This window comes from Oncorhynchus masou, chromosome 24 (genome assembly GCF_036934945.1).
Source record: "Oncorhynchus masou masou isolate Uvic2021 chromosome 24, UVic_Omas_1.1, whole genome shotgun sequence".
In the NCBI taxonomy this organism is placed as follows: Eukaryota; Metazoa; Chordata; class Actinopteri; order Salmoniformes; family Salmonidae; genus Oncorhynchus; species Oncorhynchus masou.
In genome coordinates this window covers 11422602-11441798 of record NC_088235.1, presented here as the reverse complement: position 1 = coordinate 11441798, position 19197 = coordinate 11422602, and the positions used below count along the sequence as shown (strand labels likewise).

At 42.1% G+C, this 19197-nt stretch overlaps 1 pseudogene; it reads right to left on the bottom strand.

Moving 5' to 3' along the window:
* Nucleotides 1-4001: 4001 nt before the first annotated feature.
* LOC135511555 (transmembrane protein 26-like) lies at nucleotides 4002-18629 on the bottom strand (annotated as a pseudogene).
* Nucleotides 18630-19197: the final 568 nt, after the last annotated feature.

Here is a 19197-nt window from a genome sequence, read left to right as displayed (position 1 = left end):
GGGACGAGACAGCCTACAGGGAGGAGGTGAGGGCTCTGGGAGTGTGGTGCCAGGAAAATAACCTTTCACTCAACGTCAACAAAACAAAGGAGATGATTGTGGAAACAGCAGGGAGCACCCCCCTATCCACATCTACAGGAGCGCAGTGGAGAAGGTGGAAAGCTTCAAGTTCCTAGGCATCGCATCACTGAAAAAATGAAATGTTCCACCCACACAGTGTGGTGAAGGTGCAACAGCTTGGCACCTAAAACCCTCAGAAACTTTTATAGATGCACAATTGAGAGCATCCTGTCGGGCTGTATCACCGCTTGGTACGGAAACTGCACCTCCCACAACCGCAGGGCTCTCCAGAGGGTAGTGAGGTCTGCACAACGCGTCACCGGGGACAAACTACCTGCCCTCCAGGACACCTACACCACCAGATGTCACAGGAAGGACAAAAATGTCAAGGACAACAACAACCCGAGCCACTGCCTGTTCACCCCATTACCATCCAGAAGGCGAGGTCAGTACAGGTACATCATAGCAGGGACTGAGAGACTGAAAAACACCTATCTCAAGGCCATCAGACTGTTGAACAGCCATCACTAGCACGGAGAGGCTGCTGCTTACACAGACTCAAAATCATTGGGCAATTTAATAAATGGATCACTAGTCACTTTAATAATGTTTACATATCTTACATTTACATTTAAGTCATTTAGCAGACGCTCTTATCCAGAGCGACCTACACACTCTTAGTCTATGCCGCTCTGACATTACTCATCCATATATTTCTATATTCCAATCCTTTACTTAGATTTGTGTGTATATGTTGTGAAATTGTTAGATATTACTGCACTGTAAGGGTTTTGACTTGTAATTGTTTATAGGGGTGCCAGGTAGGTTGTGCCTACCAGAGAAAACATTGGTTTCTCCTTTTGGTTTGGGAGGGAATGAGTCCCATCTGGTCCGTCAAGTCTACACCAATACAAAGGACTTATGTAAGTCAGGATGGAAATAAACTTTTCATAAACCCTTAAAACATTGAAAAGAACTTAAAAAACAACTATTCTTTTGCGTGTGTTGTATTACCAACAAATGATCACACACACATAACAATACAACACAATGAGTTCTGGTTCCTCCAGAAATGTCCTGTACCTCGGGCCTAAAAGAGTCCAGGCCGGTAAAGGACTGTTAAAAATCCAGACAGACACCTCTGCTGTCAGCCCTCTACCACCCTAACCCAGAGATATTCATCAGTTCAGACAGACACCTCTGCTGTCAGCCCTCTACCACCCTAACCCAGAGATATTCATCAGTTCAGACAGACACCTCTGCTGTCAGCCCTCTACCACCCTAACCCAGAGATATTCATCAGTTCAGACAGACACCTCTGCTGTCAGCCCTCTACCACCCTAACCCAGAGATATTTATCAGTTCAGACAGACACCTCTGCTGTCAGCCCTCTACCACCCTAACCCAGAGATATTCATCAGTTCAGACAGACACCTCTGCTGTCAGCCCTCTACCACCCTAACCCAGAGATATTCATCAGTTCAGACAGACACCTCTGCTGTCAGCCCTCTACCACCCTAACCCAGAGATATTCATCAGTTCAGACAGACACCTCTGCTGTCAGCCCTCTACCACCCTAACCCAGAGATATTCATCAGTTCAGACAGACACCTCTGCTGTCAGCCCTCTACCACCCTAACCCAGAGATATTCATCAGTTCAGACAGACACCTCTGCTGTCAGACCCTCTACCACCCTAACCCAGAGATATTCATCAGTTCAGACAGACACCTCTGCTGTCAGCCCTCTACCACCCTAACCCAGAGATATTCATCAGTTCAGACAGACACCTCTGCTGTCAGCCCTCTACCACCCTAACCCAGAGATATTCATCAGTTCAGACAGACACCTCTGCTGTCAGCCCTCTACCACCCTAACCCAGAGATCATCAGTTCAGACAGACACCTCTGCTGTCAGCCCTCTACCACCCTAACCCAGAGATATTCATCAGTTCAGACAGACACCTCTGCTGTCAGCCCTCTACCACCCTAACCCAGAGATATTCATCAGTTCAGACAGACACCTCTGCTGTCAGCCCTCTACCACCCTAACCCAGAGATATTCATCAGTTCAGACAGACACCTCTGCTGTCAGCCCTCTACCACCCTAACCCATATTCAGATATTCATCAGTTCAGACAGACACCTCTGCTGTCAGCCCTCTACCACCCTAACCCAGAGATATTCATCAGTTCAGACAGACACCTCTGCTGTCAGCCCTCTACCACCCTAACCCAGAGATATTCATCAGTTCAGACAGACACCTCTGCTGTCAGCCCTCTATCACCCTAACCCAGAGATATTCATCAGTTCAGACAGACACCTCTGCTGTCCTACCACCCTAACCCAGAGATATTCATCAGTTCAGACAGACACCTCTGCTGTCAGCCCTCTACCACCCTAACCCAGAGATATTCATCAGTTCAGACAGACACCTCTGCTGTCAGCCCTCTACCACCCTAACCCAGAGATATTCATCAGTTCAGACAGACACCTCTGCTGTCAGCCCTCTACCACCCTAACCCAGAGATATTCATCAGTTCAGACAGACACCTCTGCTGTCAGCCCTCTACCACCCTAACCCAGAGATATTCATCAGTTCAGACAGACACCTCTGCTGTCAGCCCTCTAATTCATCCAGAGACATTCATCAGCCCTCTTCAGACAGAGATACACAGTTCAGACAGACTGCTGTCAGCCCTCTACCACCCTAACCCAGAGATATTCATCAGTTCAGACAGACACCTCTGCTGTCAGCCCTCTACCACCCTAACCCAGAGATATTCATCAGTTCAGACAGACACCTCTGCTGTCAGCCCTCTACCACCCTAACCCAGAGATATTCACAGTTCAGACAGACACCTCTGCTGTCAGCCCTCTACCACCCTAACCCAGAGATAATCAGTTCAGACAGACACCTCTGCTGTCATCTACCACCCTAACCCAGAGATATTCATCAGTTCAGACAGACACCTCTGCTGTCAGCCCTCTACCACCCTAACCCAGAGATATTCATCAGTTCAGACAGACACCTCTGCTGCTGTAACCCAGAGATATTCCTGCTGTCAGCCCTCTACCACCCTAACCCAGAGATATTCATCAGTTCAGACAGACACCTCTGCTGTCAGCCCTCTACCACCCTAACCCAGAGATATTCATCAGTTCAGACAGACACCTCTGCTGTCAGCCCTCTACCACCCTAACCCAGAGATATTCATCAGTTCAGACAGACACCTCTGCTGTCAGCCCTCTACCACCCTAACCCAGAGATATTTATCAGTTCAGACAGACACCTCTGCTGTCAGCCCTCTACCACCCTAACCCAGAGATATTCATCAGTTCAGACAGACACCTCTGCTGTCAGCCCTCTACCACCCTAACCCAGAGATATTCATCAGTTCAGACAGACACCTCTGCTGTCAGCCCTCTACCACCCTAACCCAGAGATATTCATCAGTTCAGACAGACACCTCTGCTGTCAGCCCTCTACCACCCTAACCCAGAGATATTCATCAGTTCAGACAGACACCTCTGCTGTCAGCCCTCTACCACCCTAACCCAGAGATATTCATCAGTTCAGACAGACACCTCTGCTGTCAGCCCTCTACCACCCTAACCCAGAGATATTCATCAGTTCAGACAGACACCTCTGCTGTCAGCCCTCTACCACCCTAACCCAGAGATATTCATCAGTTCAGACAGACACCTCTGCTGTCAGCCCTCTACCACCCTAACCCAGAGATATTTATCAGTTCAGACAGACACCTCTGCTGTCAGCCCCTCCCTAACCCAGAGATATTTATCCCTAACCCTAACCCAGAGATATTTATCAGTTCAGACAGACACCTCTGCTGTCAGCCCTCTACCACCCTAACCCAGAGATATTTATCAGTTCAGACAGACACCTCTGCTGTCAGCCCTCTATCACCCTAACCCAGAGATATTTATCAGTTCGCAGGAGAGCAAAAACAGTGTTTCCAACGGCGCAGTTTAATCATAAAAACCACCGGAAAACAGAACAATCAATAAATGGTACAAAAACCCGTCGCACACCAGCATAACGTGCACAAGCACTTACAAACATAATTCCGGACAAGGACATGGGGGGGAACAGAGGGTTAAATAAACAACATGTAATGAATGGAATTGGAAGCAGGTGTGTGGAAAGACAAGACAAAACAAATGGAAAATGAAAGGTGGATCGGCGATGGCGAGAAGACCGGTGACGTCGACCGCCGAACGTCGCCCGAACAAGGAGAGGGACCGACTTCGGAGGAAGTCATGACAATAACCCCAGATCAACCTGAAGCCTTGTAGTCGCAGTAGATGGCAAACAGACGGTAGAAGTTCAGAATGACCACCAGGAAGTTCTTGATGGCGAAGAAGATGAGCATCTGGTGTATGACGTGGAAGTAGAGGATGAGGGTGAGGCGGACCACCAGGAAGGGACCGTCCTGGACGAAGAGGCTCTCCACCATGCTCCAGATATCTGTCCTTAGTCTGGCCAGCAGAGACACACCCTGGTCCCCCTCTGAATAATCATCAGGTCTGGAGGTAGACACTGGGGAGAGAAGAGACATTGGTCAGCTGGTCATGTGGGATAAGTTAGTGACATTGAAATCCAGAATCTGTGTCTAAATATCGCCACATACTGTACATACATACATACATACTGACTGAATAAAATACATATAAATATATTTGCAGTGGGGTCCCAAGAATTTCTGGTGGAAAATATTGTCATTACCATAATTCCCTGTATAATAGAGCAAGCAGAAATGTGTATTCTGTAGCACAAACTCAAAAAAGTTCTGGAGAATAAGAGCACCTCCTCCCAGCTGCCCACTGCACTGAGGCTAGGAAACACTGTTACCACCGATAAATCCACAATAATTGAGAATTTGAATAAGCATTTCTCTACGGCTGGCCATGCTTTCCACCTGCCTACCCCACCCTGGTCAACTGCCCCACACCCTCCACACACCCTATTTCTCCTTCACTCAAATCCAGATAGCTGATGTTCTGAAAGAGCTGCAAAATCTGGACCCCTACAAATCAGCCGGGCTAGACAATCTGGACCCCCTCTTTCTAAAATTAATTGCCGAAATTGTTGCAACCCGTATTACCAGCCTGTTCAACCTCTCTTTCGTATCGTCTGAGATTCCCAAAGATTGGAAAACTTCCGTGGTCATCCTCATCTTCAAAGGGGGGAGACACTCTAGACACAAACTGCTACAGACCTATATCTATTCTACCCTGCCTTTCTAAGGTCTTTGAAAGCCAAGTTAACAAACAGATTACTGACCATTTCGAATCTCACTGTACCTTCTCCGCTATGCAATCTGGTTTCAGAGCTGGTCATGGGTGCACCTCAGCCACGCTCAAGGTACTAAAAGATATCAGAACCGCCATCGATAAGAGACATTACTGTGCAGCTGTATTCATCGACCTGGCCAAGGCTTTCGACTCATTTACAAAATAGCCTCCAATACTCTACTCAACAAATTGGATGCAGTCTATCACAGTGCCATCCGTTTTGTCACCAAAGCCCCATATACTACCCACCACTGCGAACTGTATACTCTCGTTGGCTGGCCCTCACTACATACTCGTCGCCAAACCCACTGGCTCCAGGTCATCTACAAGTCTCTGCTAGCTAAAGCCCCACCTTATCTCAGCTCACTGGTCACCATAGCAGCACCCACCCATAGCACACGCTCCAGCAGGTATATCTCACTGGTCACCCCCAAAGCAAATTCTTCCTTTGGCCGCTGATGTACTATATAAATAAATTTGATATGATTTGATTTTGATAATACCCTATAGAACAGAGCAATAACATTATGGTTACCGTAATTCCCTGTATAACAGAGCAATAACATTATGGTTATTACCATAATTCCCTGTATAACACAGCAATAACCCTGTATAACACAGCAATAACATAACAGAGCAATAACATTATGGTTACCATAATTCCCTGTATAACAGAGCAATAACATTATGGTTACCATAATTCCCTGTATAACAGAGCAATAACATTATGGTTACCATAATTCCCTGTATAACAGAGCAATAACATTATGGTTACCATAATTCCCTGTATAACAGAGCAATAACATTATGGTTACCATAATTCCCTGTAAAACACAGCAATAACATTATGGTGACCATAATTCCCTGTATAACAGAGCAATAACATTATGGTTACCATAATTCCCTGTAAAACAGAGCAAGAACATTATGGTTACCATAATTCCCTGTATAACAGAGCAAGAACATTATGGTTACCATAATTCCCTGTATAACACAGCAATAACATTATGGTTACCGTAATTCCCTGTATAACAGAGCAATATCATTATGGTTACCGCAATTCCCTGTATAACAGAGCAATACTAATGGACCCTGTATAACAGCCCAATACCCTAACCATAAGAAGAGCCAGGAGAGAAACACAGTACCTGACAGGTGGAGAGGAAACTGGAACATACTCCACGTCCAGACTCCGAGGATGACGTACACCATGCTGGGACTGCTGTCCCTGTGGGAGACATGGTTTAACATTGTTAAGGGTGTGAAGCTGCAGAAACATTCACATGTATGTTTCTCTGCACTGGTACTGTAGCCTGGGTCCAGTCTGTTTCTGTTCATTATGGAATTGTCATGGTACTATAGCCTGGGTCCAGTCTGTTTCTGTTCCTAATGGAATTGTCATGGTACTATAGCCTGGGTCCAGTCTGTTTCTGTTCCTAATGGAATTGTCATGGTACTATAGCCTGGGTCCAGTCTGTTTCTGTTCATTATGGAATTGTCATGGTACTGTAGCCTGGGTCCAGTCTGTTTCTGTTCCTAATGGAATTGTCATGGTACTATAGCCTGGGTCCAGTCTGTTTCTGTTCCTAATGGAATTGTCATGGTACTATAGCCTGGGTCCAGTCTGTTTCTGTTCATTATGGAATTGTCATGGTACTGTAGCCTGGGTCCAGTCTGTTTCTGTTCATTATGGAATTGTCATGGTACTATAGCCTGGGTCCAGTCTGTTTCTGTTCATTATGGAATTGTCATGGTACTATAGCCTGGGTCCAGTCTGTTTCTGTTCATTATGGAATTGTCATGGTACTATAGCCTGGGTCCAGTCTGTTTCTGTTCCTAATGGAATTGTCATGGTACTATAGCCTGGGTCCAGTCTGTTTCTGTTCCATAATGGAATTGTCATGGTACTGTAGCCTGGGTCCAGTCTGTTTCTGTTCATTATGGAATTGTCATGGTACTGTAGCCTGGGTCCAGTCTGTTTCTGTTCCTAATGGAATTGTCATGGTACTTAGCCTGGGTCCAGTCTGTTTCTGTTCCTAATGGAATTGTCATGGTACTATAGCCTGGGTCCAGTCTGTTTCTGTTCCTAATGGAATTGTCATGGTACTATAGCCTGGGTCCAGTCTGTTTCTGTTCTAATGGAATTGTCATGGTACTATAGCCTGGAATTGTTCTAATGGAATTGTCATGGTACTATAGCCTGGGTCCAGTCTGTTTCTGTTCATTATGGAATTGTCATGGTACTATAGCCTGGGTCCAGTCTGTTTCTGTTCCTAATGGAATTGTCATGGTACTATAGCCTGGGTCCAGTCTGTTTCTGTTCCTAATGGAATTGTCATGGTACTATAGCCTGGGTCCAGTCTGTTTCTGTTCCTAATGGAATTGTCATGGTACTATAGCCTGGGTCCAGTCTGTTTCTGTTCTAATGGAATTGTCATGGTACTATAGCCTGGGTCCAGTCTGTTTCTGTTCTAATGGAATTGTCATGGTACTATAGCCTGGGTCCAGTCTGTTTCTGTTCATTATGGAATTGTCATGGTACTATAGCCTGGGTCCAGTCTGTTTCTGTTCCTAATGGAATTGTCATGGTACTATAGCCTGGGTCCAGTCTGTTTCTGTTCATTATGGAATTGTCATGGTACTGTAGCCTGGGTCCAGTCTGTTTCTGTTCCTAATGGAATTGTCATGGTACTATAGCCTGGGTCCAGTCTGTTTCTGTTCCTAATGGAATTGTCATGGTACTATAGCCTGGGTCCAGTCTGTTTCTGTTCATTATGGAATTGTCATGGTACTATAGCCTGGGTCCAGTCTGTTTCTGTTCCTAATGGAATTGTCATGGTACTATAGCCTGGGTCCAGTCTGTTTCTGTTCCTAATGGAATTGTCATGGTACTATAGCCTGGGTCCAGTCTGTTTCTGTTCATTATGGAATTGTCATGGTACTATAGCCTGGGTCCAGTCTGTTTCTGTTCCTAATGGAATTGTCATGGTACTATAGCCTGGGTCCAGTCTGTTTCTGTTCCTAATGGAATTGTCATGGTACTATAGCCTGGGTCCAGTCTGTTTCTGTTCATTATGGAATTGTCATGGTACTATAGCCTGGGTCCAGTCTGTTTCTGTTCCTAATGGAATTGTCATGGTACTATAGCCTGGGTCCAGTCTGTTTCTGTTCCTAATGGAATTGTCATGGTACTATAGCCTGGGTCCAGTCTGTTTCTGTTCCTAATGGAATTGTCATGGTACTATAGCCTGGGTCCAGTCTGTTTCTTTCTAATGGAATTGTTCTGGGTCCAATTATGGAATTGTCATGGTACTATAGCCTGGGTCCAGTCTGTTTCTGTTCCTAATGGAATTGTCATGGTACTATAGCCTGGGTCCAGTCTGTTTCTGTTCATTATGGAATTGTCATGGTACTATAGCCTGGGTCCAGTCTGTTTCTGTTCCTAATGGAATTGTCATGGTACTATAGCCTGGGTCCAGTCTGTTTCTGTTCTTATGGAATTGTCATGGTACTATAGCCTGGGTCCAGTCTGTTTCTGTTCATTATGGAATTGTCATGGTACTATAGCCTGGGTCCAGTCTGTTTCTGTTCCTAATGGAATTGTCATGGTACTATAGCCTGGGTCCAGTCTGTTTCTGTTCATTATGGAATTGTCATGGTACTATAGCCTGGGTCCAGTCTGTTTCTGTTCCTAATGGAATTGTCATGGTACTATAGCCTGGGTCCAGTCTGTTTCTGTTCCTAATGGAATTGTCATGGTACTATAGCCTGGGTCCAGTCTGTTTCTGTTCCTAATGGAATTGTCATGGAAGTCTGTTTCTGTTCTGTTAATGGAATTGTCATGGTACTATAGCCTGGGTCCAGTCTGTTTCTGTTCCTAATGGAATTGTCATGGTACTATAGCCTGGGTCCAGTCTGTTTCTGTTCCTAATGGAATTGTCATGGTACTATAGCCTGGGTCCAGTCTGTTTCTGTTCCTAATGGAATTGTCATGGTACTATAGCCTGGGTCCAGTCTGTTTCTGTTCATTATGGAATTGTCATGGTACTATAGCCTGGGTCCAGTCTGTTTCTGTTCCTAATGGAATTGTCATGGTACTATAGCCTGGGTCCAGTCTGTTTCTGTTCATTATGGAATTGTCATGGTACTATAGCCTGGGTCCAGTCTGTTTCTGTTCCTAATGGAATTGTCATGGTACTATAGCCTGGGTCCAGTCTGTTTCTGTTCCTAATGGAATTGTCATGGTACTATAGCCTGGGTCCAGTCTGTTTCTGTTCCTAATGGAATTGTCATGGTACTATAGCCTGGGTCCAGTCTGTTTCTGTTCCTAATGGAATTGTCATGGTACTATAGCCTGGGTCCAGTCTGTTTCTGTTCCTAATGGAATTGTCATGGTACTATAGCCTGGGTCCAGTCTGTTTCTGTTCCTAATGGAATTGTCATGGTACTATAGCCTGGGTCCAGTCTGTTTCTGTTCATTATGGAATTGTCATGGTACTATAGCCTGGGTCCAGTCTGTTTCTGTTCATTATGGAATTGTCATGGTACTATAGCCTGGGTCCAGTCTGTTTCTGTTCCTAATGGAATTGTCATGGTACTATAGCCTGGGTCCAGTCTGTTTCTGTTCCTAATGGAATTGTCATGGTACTATAGCCTGGGTCCAGTCTGTTTCTGTTCATTATGGAATTGTCATGGTACTATAGCCTGGGTCCAGTCTGTTTCTGTTCCTAATGGAATTGTCATGGTACTATAGCCTGGGTCCAGTCTGTTTCTGTTCCTAATGGAATTGTCATGGTACTATAGCCTGGGTCCAGTCTGTTTCTGTTCCTAATGGAATTGTCATGGTACTATAGCCTGGGTCCAGTCTGTTTCTGTTCCTAATGGAATTGTCATGGTACTATAGCCTGGGTCCAGTCTGTTTCTGTTCCTAATGGAATTGTCATGGTACTATAGCCTGGGTCCAGTCTGTTTCTGTTCCTAATGGAATTGTCATGGTACTATAGCCTGGGTCCAGTCTGTTTCTGTTCCTAATGGAATTGTCATGGTACTATAGCCTGGGTCCAGTCTGTTTCTGTTCATTATGGAATTGTCATGGTACTATAGCCTGGGTCCAGTCTGTTTCTGTTCATTATGGAATTGTCATGGTACTATAGCCTGGGTCCAGTCTGTTTCTGTTCCTAATGGAATTGTCATGGTACTATAGCCTGGGTCCAGTCTGTTTCTGTTCCTAATGGAATTGTCATGGTACTATAGCCTGGGTCCAGTCTGTTTCTGTTCCTAATGGAATTGTCATGGTACTATAGCCTGGGTCCAGTCTGTTTCTGTTCATTATGGAATTGTCATGGTACTATAGCCTGGGTCCAGTCTGTTTCTGTTCCTAATGGAATTGTCATGGTACTATAGCCTGGGTCCAGTCTGTTTCTGTTCATTATGGAATTGTCATGGTACTATAGCCTGGGTCCAGTCTGTTTCTGTTCCTAATGGAATTGTCATGGTACTATAGCCTGGGTCCAGTCTGTTTCTGTTCCTAATGGAATTGTCATGGTACTATAGCCTGGGTCCAGTCTGTTTCTGTTCCTAATGGAATTGTCATGGTACTATAGCCTGGGTCCAGTCTGTTTCTGTTCCTAATGGAATTGTCATGGTACTATAGCCTGGGTCCAGTCTGTTTCTGTTCCTAATGGAATTGTCATGGTACTATAGCCTGGGTCCAGTCTGTTTCTGTTCCTAATGGAATTGTCATGGTACTATAGCCTGGGTCCAGTCTGTTTCTGTTCACTATGGAATTGTCAAGTACAGAAACAACTGGCACCCAGGTTCCACATTATGGAATGTGTCATCAGGTATCTCTAGGTCTAGCCTGGGTTAGTTAAGGTACTGACTTGACATTAGACAGTATCTCTGGTTAAGGTTAGCCTGGGTCCAGAGGTCAGGGAGTGTCTCTGTTTCTGTTAGGGGTTAATGGAATTGTCATGGTACTGAGGTACTCCAGGAGCCTGGGTCCAGTCTGTTTCTGAGGTGAACTCCAGGATGTCAGCGGCAGTGCCTCGAAGATGAGGAGGAGCTGAGACAGTTCATCCCTGGTCACCCCTCCTGCAACAGGGAGCAGCCACTTCCCTATGACCAGCAGGATCAACAGGGTCTGGTGCTGGGCCAGGATCCAGTCGTTAGCGCACACTGACGACAACAGAGATACTGAACCCTGGGTCCAGTCTGTTTAGTATAACTGATTGGTTATTAATGTCAGGTAACTCCAACCAGAGACACATAGTGGTTAGTATAATGGATTAGAGGTTATTAATGGCTAGGTCCAACCTGACTGTTCATATGGAATTAGTATAACTGATTAGAGGTTATTAATGGCTAGGTTCCAACCAGAAGACACATAGTGGTTAGTATAACTGATTAGAGGTTATTAATGGCTAGGTAACTCCAACCAGAGAGACACATAGTGGTTAGTATAACTGATTAGAGGTTATTAATGGCTAGGTAACTCCAACCAGAGAGACACATAGTGGTTAGTATCTGATTAGAGGTTATTAATGGCTAGGTAACTCCAACCAGAGAGACACATAGTGGTTAGTATAACTGATTAGAGGTTATTAATGGCTGGGTAACTGTTTCCAACCTAATGGAATTGTCAGACACATAGTGGTTAGTATAACTGATTAGAGGTTATTAATGGCTAGGTAACTCCAACCAGAAGACACATAGTGGTTAGTATAACTGATTAGAGGTTATTAATGGCTAGGTAACTCCAATATCACATAGTGGTTAGTATAACTGATTAGAGGTTATTAATGGCTAGGTAACTCCAACCAGAGAGACACATAGTGGTTAGTATCTGATTAGAGGTTATTAATGGCTAGGTAACTCCAACCAAGAGACACATAGTGGGTATAACTAGGTTATTAATGGCTAGGTAACTCCAACCAGAGACACATAGTGGTTAGTATAACTGATTAGAGGTTATTAATGGCTAGGTAACTCCAACCAGAGAGACACATAGTGGTTAGTATAACTGATTAGAGGTTATTAATGGCTAGGGTAACTCCAACCAGAGAGACACATAGTGGTTAGTATAACTGATTAGAGGTTATTAATGGCTAGGTAACTCCAACCAGAGAGACACATCTGGTTAGTATAACTGATTAGAGGTTATTAATGGCTAGGTAATGGACACATAGTGGTTAGTATAACTGATTAGAGGTTATTAATGGGTAACTCCAACCAGAGAGACACATAGTGGTTAGTTAACTGGATTAGAGTTATGGAGGAGCTAACTAATCCCTAGGTAACTCCAACCAGGACACATAGTGGTTAGTATAACTGATTAGAGGTTATTCATGGTCAGGTAACTCCAACCAGGACACATAGTGGTTAGTATAACTGATTAGAGGTTATTAATGGCTAGGTAACTCCAACCAGAGAGACACATAGTGGTTAGTATAACTGATTAGAGGTTATTAATGGCTAGGTAACTCCAACCAGAGACACATAGTGGTTGTATAACTGATTAGAGGTTATTAATGGCTAGGTAACTCCAACCAGAGACACATAGTGGTTAGTATAACTGATTAGAGGTTATTAATGGCTAGGTAACTCCAACCAGGAGACACATAGTGGTTAGTATAACTGATTAGAGGTTATTAATGGCTAGGTAACTCCAACCAGAGACACATAGTGGTTGTATAACTGATTAGAGGATGGCTAGGTAACTCCAACCAGAGAGACACATAGTGGTTAGTATAACTGATTAGAGGTTATTAATGGCTAGGTAACTCCAACCAGAGAGACACAGTTAGTATAACTGATTAGAGGTTATTAATGGCAGGTAACTCCAACCAGAGAGACACATAGTTATTGCTATAACTGATTAGTGGTTAGTTATTAATGGCTAGGTAACTCCAACCAGAGAGACACATAGTGGTTAGTATAACTGATTAGAGGTTATTAATGGCTAGGTAACTCAACCAGAGACACATAGTGGTTAGTATAACTGATTAGAGGTTATTAATGGCTAGGTAACTCCAACCAGAGAGACACATAGTGGTTAGTATAACTGATTAGAGGTTATTAATGGCTAGGTAACTCCAACCAGAGAGACACATAGTGGTTAGTATAACTGATTAGAGGTTATTAATGGCTAGGTAACTCCAACCAGAGACACATAGTGGTTAGTATAACTGATTAGAGGTTATTAATGGCTAGGTAACTCCAACCAGAGAGACACATAGTGGTTAGTATAACTGATTAGAGGTTATTAATGGCTAGGTAACTCCAACCAGAGAGACACATAGTGGTTAGTATAACTGATTAGAGGTTATTAATGGCTAGGTAACTCCAACCAGAGAGACACATAGTGGTTAGTATAACTGATTAGAGGTTATTAATGGCTAGGTAACTCCAACCAGAGAGACACATAGTGGTTAGTATAACTGATTAGAGGTTATTAATGGCTAGGTAACTCCAACCAGAGAGACACATAGTGGTTAGTATAACTGATTAGAGTATAACTGATTAGGTTATTATGGCTAGGTAACTCCAACCAGAGAGACACATAGTGGTTAGTATAACTGATTAGAGGTTATTAATGGCTAGGTAACTCCAACCAGAGAGACACATAGTGGTTAGTATAACTGATTAGAGGTTATTAATGGCTAGGTAACTCCAACCAGAGAGACACATAGTGGTTAGTATAACTGATTAGAGGTTATTAATGGCTAGGTAACTCCAACCAGAGACACATAGTGGTTAGTATAACTGATTAGAGGTTATTAATGGCTAGGTAACCAACCAGAGAGTGGTTAGTATAACTGATTAGAGGTTATTAATGGCTAGGTAACTCCAACCAGAGAGACACATAGTGGTTAGTATAACTGATTAGAGGTTATTAATGGCTAGGTAACTCCAACCAGAGACACATAGTGGTTAGTATAACTGATTAGAGGTTATTAATGGCTAGGTAACTCCAACCAGAGAGACACATAGTGGTTAGTATAACTGATTAGAGGTTATTAATGGCTAGGTAACTCCAACCAGAGAGACACATAGTGGTTAGTATAACTGATTAGAGGTTATTAATGGCTAGGTAACTCCAACCAGAGAGACACATAGTGGTTAGTATAACTGATTAGAGGTTATTAATGGCTAGGTAACTCCAACAGAGAGACACATAGTGGTTAGTATAACTGATTAGAGGTTATTAATGGCTAGTAACTCCAACCAGAGACACATAGTGGTTAGTATAACTGATTAGAGGTTATTAATGGCTAGGTAACTCCAACCAGAGAGACACATAGTGGTTAGTATAACTGATTAGAGGTTATTAATGGCTAGGTAACTCCAACCAGAGAGACACATAGTGGTTAGTATAAGATTAGAGGTTATTAATGGCTAGGTAACTCCAACCAGAGAGACACATAGTGGTTAGTATAACTGATTAGAGGTTATTAATGGCTAGGTAACTCCAACCAGAGAGACACATAGTGGTTAGTATAACTGATTAGAGGTTATTAATGGCTAGGTAACTCCAACCAGAGAGACACATAGTGGTTAGTATAACTGATTAGAGGTTATTAATGGCTAGGTAACTCCAACCAGAGAGACACATAGTGGTTAGTATAACTGATTAGAGGTTATTAATGGCTAGGTAACTCCAACCAGAGAGACACATAGTGGTTAGTATAACTGATTAGAGGTTATTAATGGCTAGGTAACTCCAACCAGAGAGACACATAGTGGTTAGTATAACTGATTAGAGGTTATTAATGGCTAGGTAACTCCAACCAGAGAGACACATAGTGGTTAGTATAACTGATTAGAGGTTATTAATGGCTAGGTAACTCCAACCAGAGAGACACATAGTGGTTAGTATAACTGATTAGAGGTTAGGTAACTCAACCAGAGACACATAGTGGTTAGTATAACTGATTAGAGGTTATTAATGGCTAGGTAACTCCAACCAGAGAGACACATAGTGGTTAGTATAACTGATTAGAGGTTATTAATGGCTAGGTAACTCCAACCAGAGACACATAGTGGTTAGTATAACTGATTAGAGGTTATTAATGGCTAGGTAACTCCAACCAGAGAGACACATAGTGGTTAGTATAACTGATTAGAGGTTATTAATGGCTAGGTAACTCCAACCAGAGACACATAGTGGTTAGTATAACTGATTAGAGGTTATTAATGGCTAGGTAACTCCAACCAGAGAGACACATAGTGGTTAGTATAACTGATTAGAGGTTATTAATGGCTAGGTAACTCCAACCAGAGAGACACATAGTGGTTAATATAACTGATTAGAGGTTATTAATGGCTAGGTAACTCCAACCAGAGAGACACATAGTGGTTAGTATAACTGATTAGAGGTTATTAATGGCTAGGTAACTCCAACCAGAGACACATAGTTAGTATAACTGATTAGAGGTTATTAATGGCTAGGTACACATAGTGGTTAGTATAACCAACCAGAGAGACACATAGTGGTTAGTATAACTGATTAGAGGTTATTAATGGCTAGGTAACTCCAACCAGAGAGACACATAGTGGTTAGTTTAACTGATTAGAGGTTATTAATGGCTAGGTAACTCCAACCAGTGTTGTTATTATTAAAGATCAGTATCTCCAAATCTCCTTAATAAACATGAATGAATGTTTTCTAAGAGGTTAAGGGAGCCCAGTTCAGGCCAGGGGAGGGTACTACAGCCAGCAGCAGAGTCTGCCACATGAATAAAAGTCCTGTGTGACTAAGCTTGTAATAGTTTTTATTAAGGGTTGTTTAGTTAAAAAACAACTTCTGTAGATGTATTTTAGTTATAAAAAGTCTGAGCTCACAATAAAGTCTTTGAGGTGCACCAGCAGCATTACCAAACAAACTGGTGTTAAAGACAGCCTCTGTCTAGTCAGGCCTGTAGGAAAAACCTGCAGGACACAGGAAACACTGTGTTTTCTGCCCACCTGGAGTAGCGTCTCGCTGCCATTGGTGGAATTCCCTCTCCACATGTTTAACAGGCTCTTTATGTTTTCAGATGAATCCAGTTTGTCACACTGAGGATGAGCAGACATACAGTACATGAGTTAAATTGATACGATACTATGTGTTCTAGCCTACAGTATGGACAATAGAAAAGAAACAGCACCATTTACACACAGTACATGATTACATTCACCATCATTTACACACAGTACATGATTACATTCACCATCATTTACACACAGTATATGATTACATTCACCATCATTTACACAGAGTATATGATTACATTCACCATCATTTACACAGAGTACATGATTCCATTCACCATCATTTACACACAATATATGATTCCATTCACCATCATTTACACACAGTACATGATTACATTCACCATCATTTACACACAGTATATGATTACATTCACCATCATTTACACAGAGTATATGATTACATTCACCATCATTTACACAGAGTATATGATTACATTCACCATCATTTACACACAGTACATGATTACATTCACCATCATTTACACACAGTATATGATTACATTCACCATCATTTACACAGAGTATATGATTACATTCACCATCATTTACAAACAGTACATGATTACATTCACCATCATTTACACACAGTACATGATTACATTCACCATCATTTACACACAATATATGATTACATTCACCATCATTTACACACAGTATATGATTACATTCACCATCATTTACACACAGTACATGATTACATTCACCATCATTTACACACAATATATGATTACATTCACCATCATTTACACACAGTATATGATTACATTCACCATCATTTACACACAGTACATGATTACATTCACCATCATTTACACACAGTATATGATTACATTCACCATCATTTACACAGAGTACAGTATATGATTACATTCACCATCATTTACACACAGTATATGATTACATTCACCATCATTTACACAGAGTACATGATTACATTCTCCATCATTTACACACAGTATATGATTACATTCACCATCATTTACACAGAGTACAGTATATGATTCCATTCACCATCATTTACACACAGTATATGATTACATTCACCATCATTTACACAGAGTACAGTATATGATTCCATTCACCATCATTTACACACAGTATATGATTTCATTCACCATCATTTACACAGAGTACAGTATATGATTCCATTCACCATCATTTACACAGAGTACAGTATATGATTCCATTCAGCATTATTTACACAGAGTACAGTATATGATTCCATTCACCATCATTTACACACAGTATATGATTCCATTCACCATCATTTACACACAGTATATGATTCCATTCACCATCATTTACACAGAGTACAGTATATGATTCCATTCAGCATTATTTACACAGAGTACAGTATACGATTTCCGCTCATTATGCAAGTTACAAATAAATGTACAACTAAAGTGAAGGAATAAATTATTAAAAATCCTAAATAAAAGAGAACATCCAAGTCCATACCGTGGAATCAGTAGCAATGTTCTGTTGATGATGTAACTCTAGAATCCATAGAGATGGAATGATACTGACGAGGAACAGGAAGATGGCAGGAGAAAACCTGGAGACACGGAAAGATAACATGAAAAGGTATTAAAAACAAACAGTCAAGGCTACTAAACTTTAAGAAAAAGTAATTTCACAGTTCTATGTTATTTAGATTTACCATTTATAATCCTGTAATTTTTTTCTCTTCAGGGTTAAAATCATCTCGACCACCAGAGGAAGATAAAGGATCGTCAAGAACCAATAAAGAGCATTATTCTTAACCCAGACCACCCTCCATACTCCTATCAGAGAGATGAGAAGGAATAGCGACCGGGTAACAACCGCACAGATAAACTTCACTATCATCTTTTTGTCTGGGTCCGAGAAATACTATACAACTCCAGCTGCCTCATTAACGGGGCATGCTTCTAGTCTGCTCGCTGTCAGCCACTTCAACACACCGTTGAAAAAGTGACCGTTTAGGCACGCCTCCGCACAACGAATACCCAATGGGTGCTGCCGGTGGCAAAATGCTGCGCTTGACGCGCGACATTGCAAAGCAATTAGTTGAGTACAAGTAAATGTTACATGTTTAAGGGAGTTGCATGTAGGAAGTATTATTATACGGTGCATTCGGAAAGTATTCAGACCCGTTTCTACATTTAGTTACGTTACAGCCTTATTCTAAAATGTATACAATTATTTTTTTCTCATCAATCTACACTATACCCCATGATGACAAATCGAAAACAAATTTATAAAAAATTAATACATAAATAACTTATTTACATTAGTATTCAGACATTTGACTACGAGACTCAAAATTGAGCTCAGGTGCATCCTGTTTCCATTGATCATCCTTGAGATGTTTCTACAACTTGATTGGAGTCCAACTGTGGTGAATTCAATTGATTGATCATGATTTGGAAAGGCACACACCTGTCTATATAAGGTCCCACAGTTGACAGTGCAAGTCAGAGCAACCCCCCCCCCAAAAAAAATAAAATAAAAAAAATAATAATTTTAAACTACATTGTTGGCTAGAGACTCGTAAGTAAGCATTTCACTGTAAGGTTGTAATCGGCGCATGTGACTTATAAAATTAGATTTGATGGCGATTACATTGTCTGTAATGCACGAACACGTATCATAAAAGTAACGATGTTTTTGTTTGGTTAGCTTTTGGAAATTGTAGAAATAAAAACATTTCCTTCTTCAGAAGTTCCAACTAGGCAGGCTAACGTTAGTTAGTTAATGTGCTAGGTATCATACAGTAGGCGTATATTAATAATGATATAGTTAATATA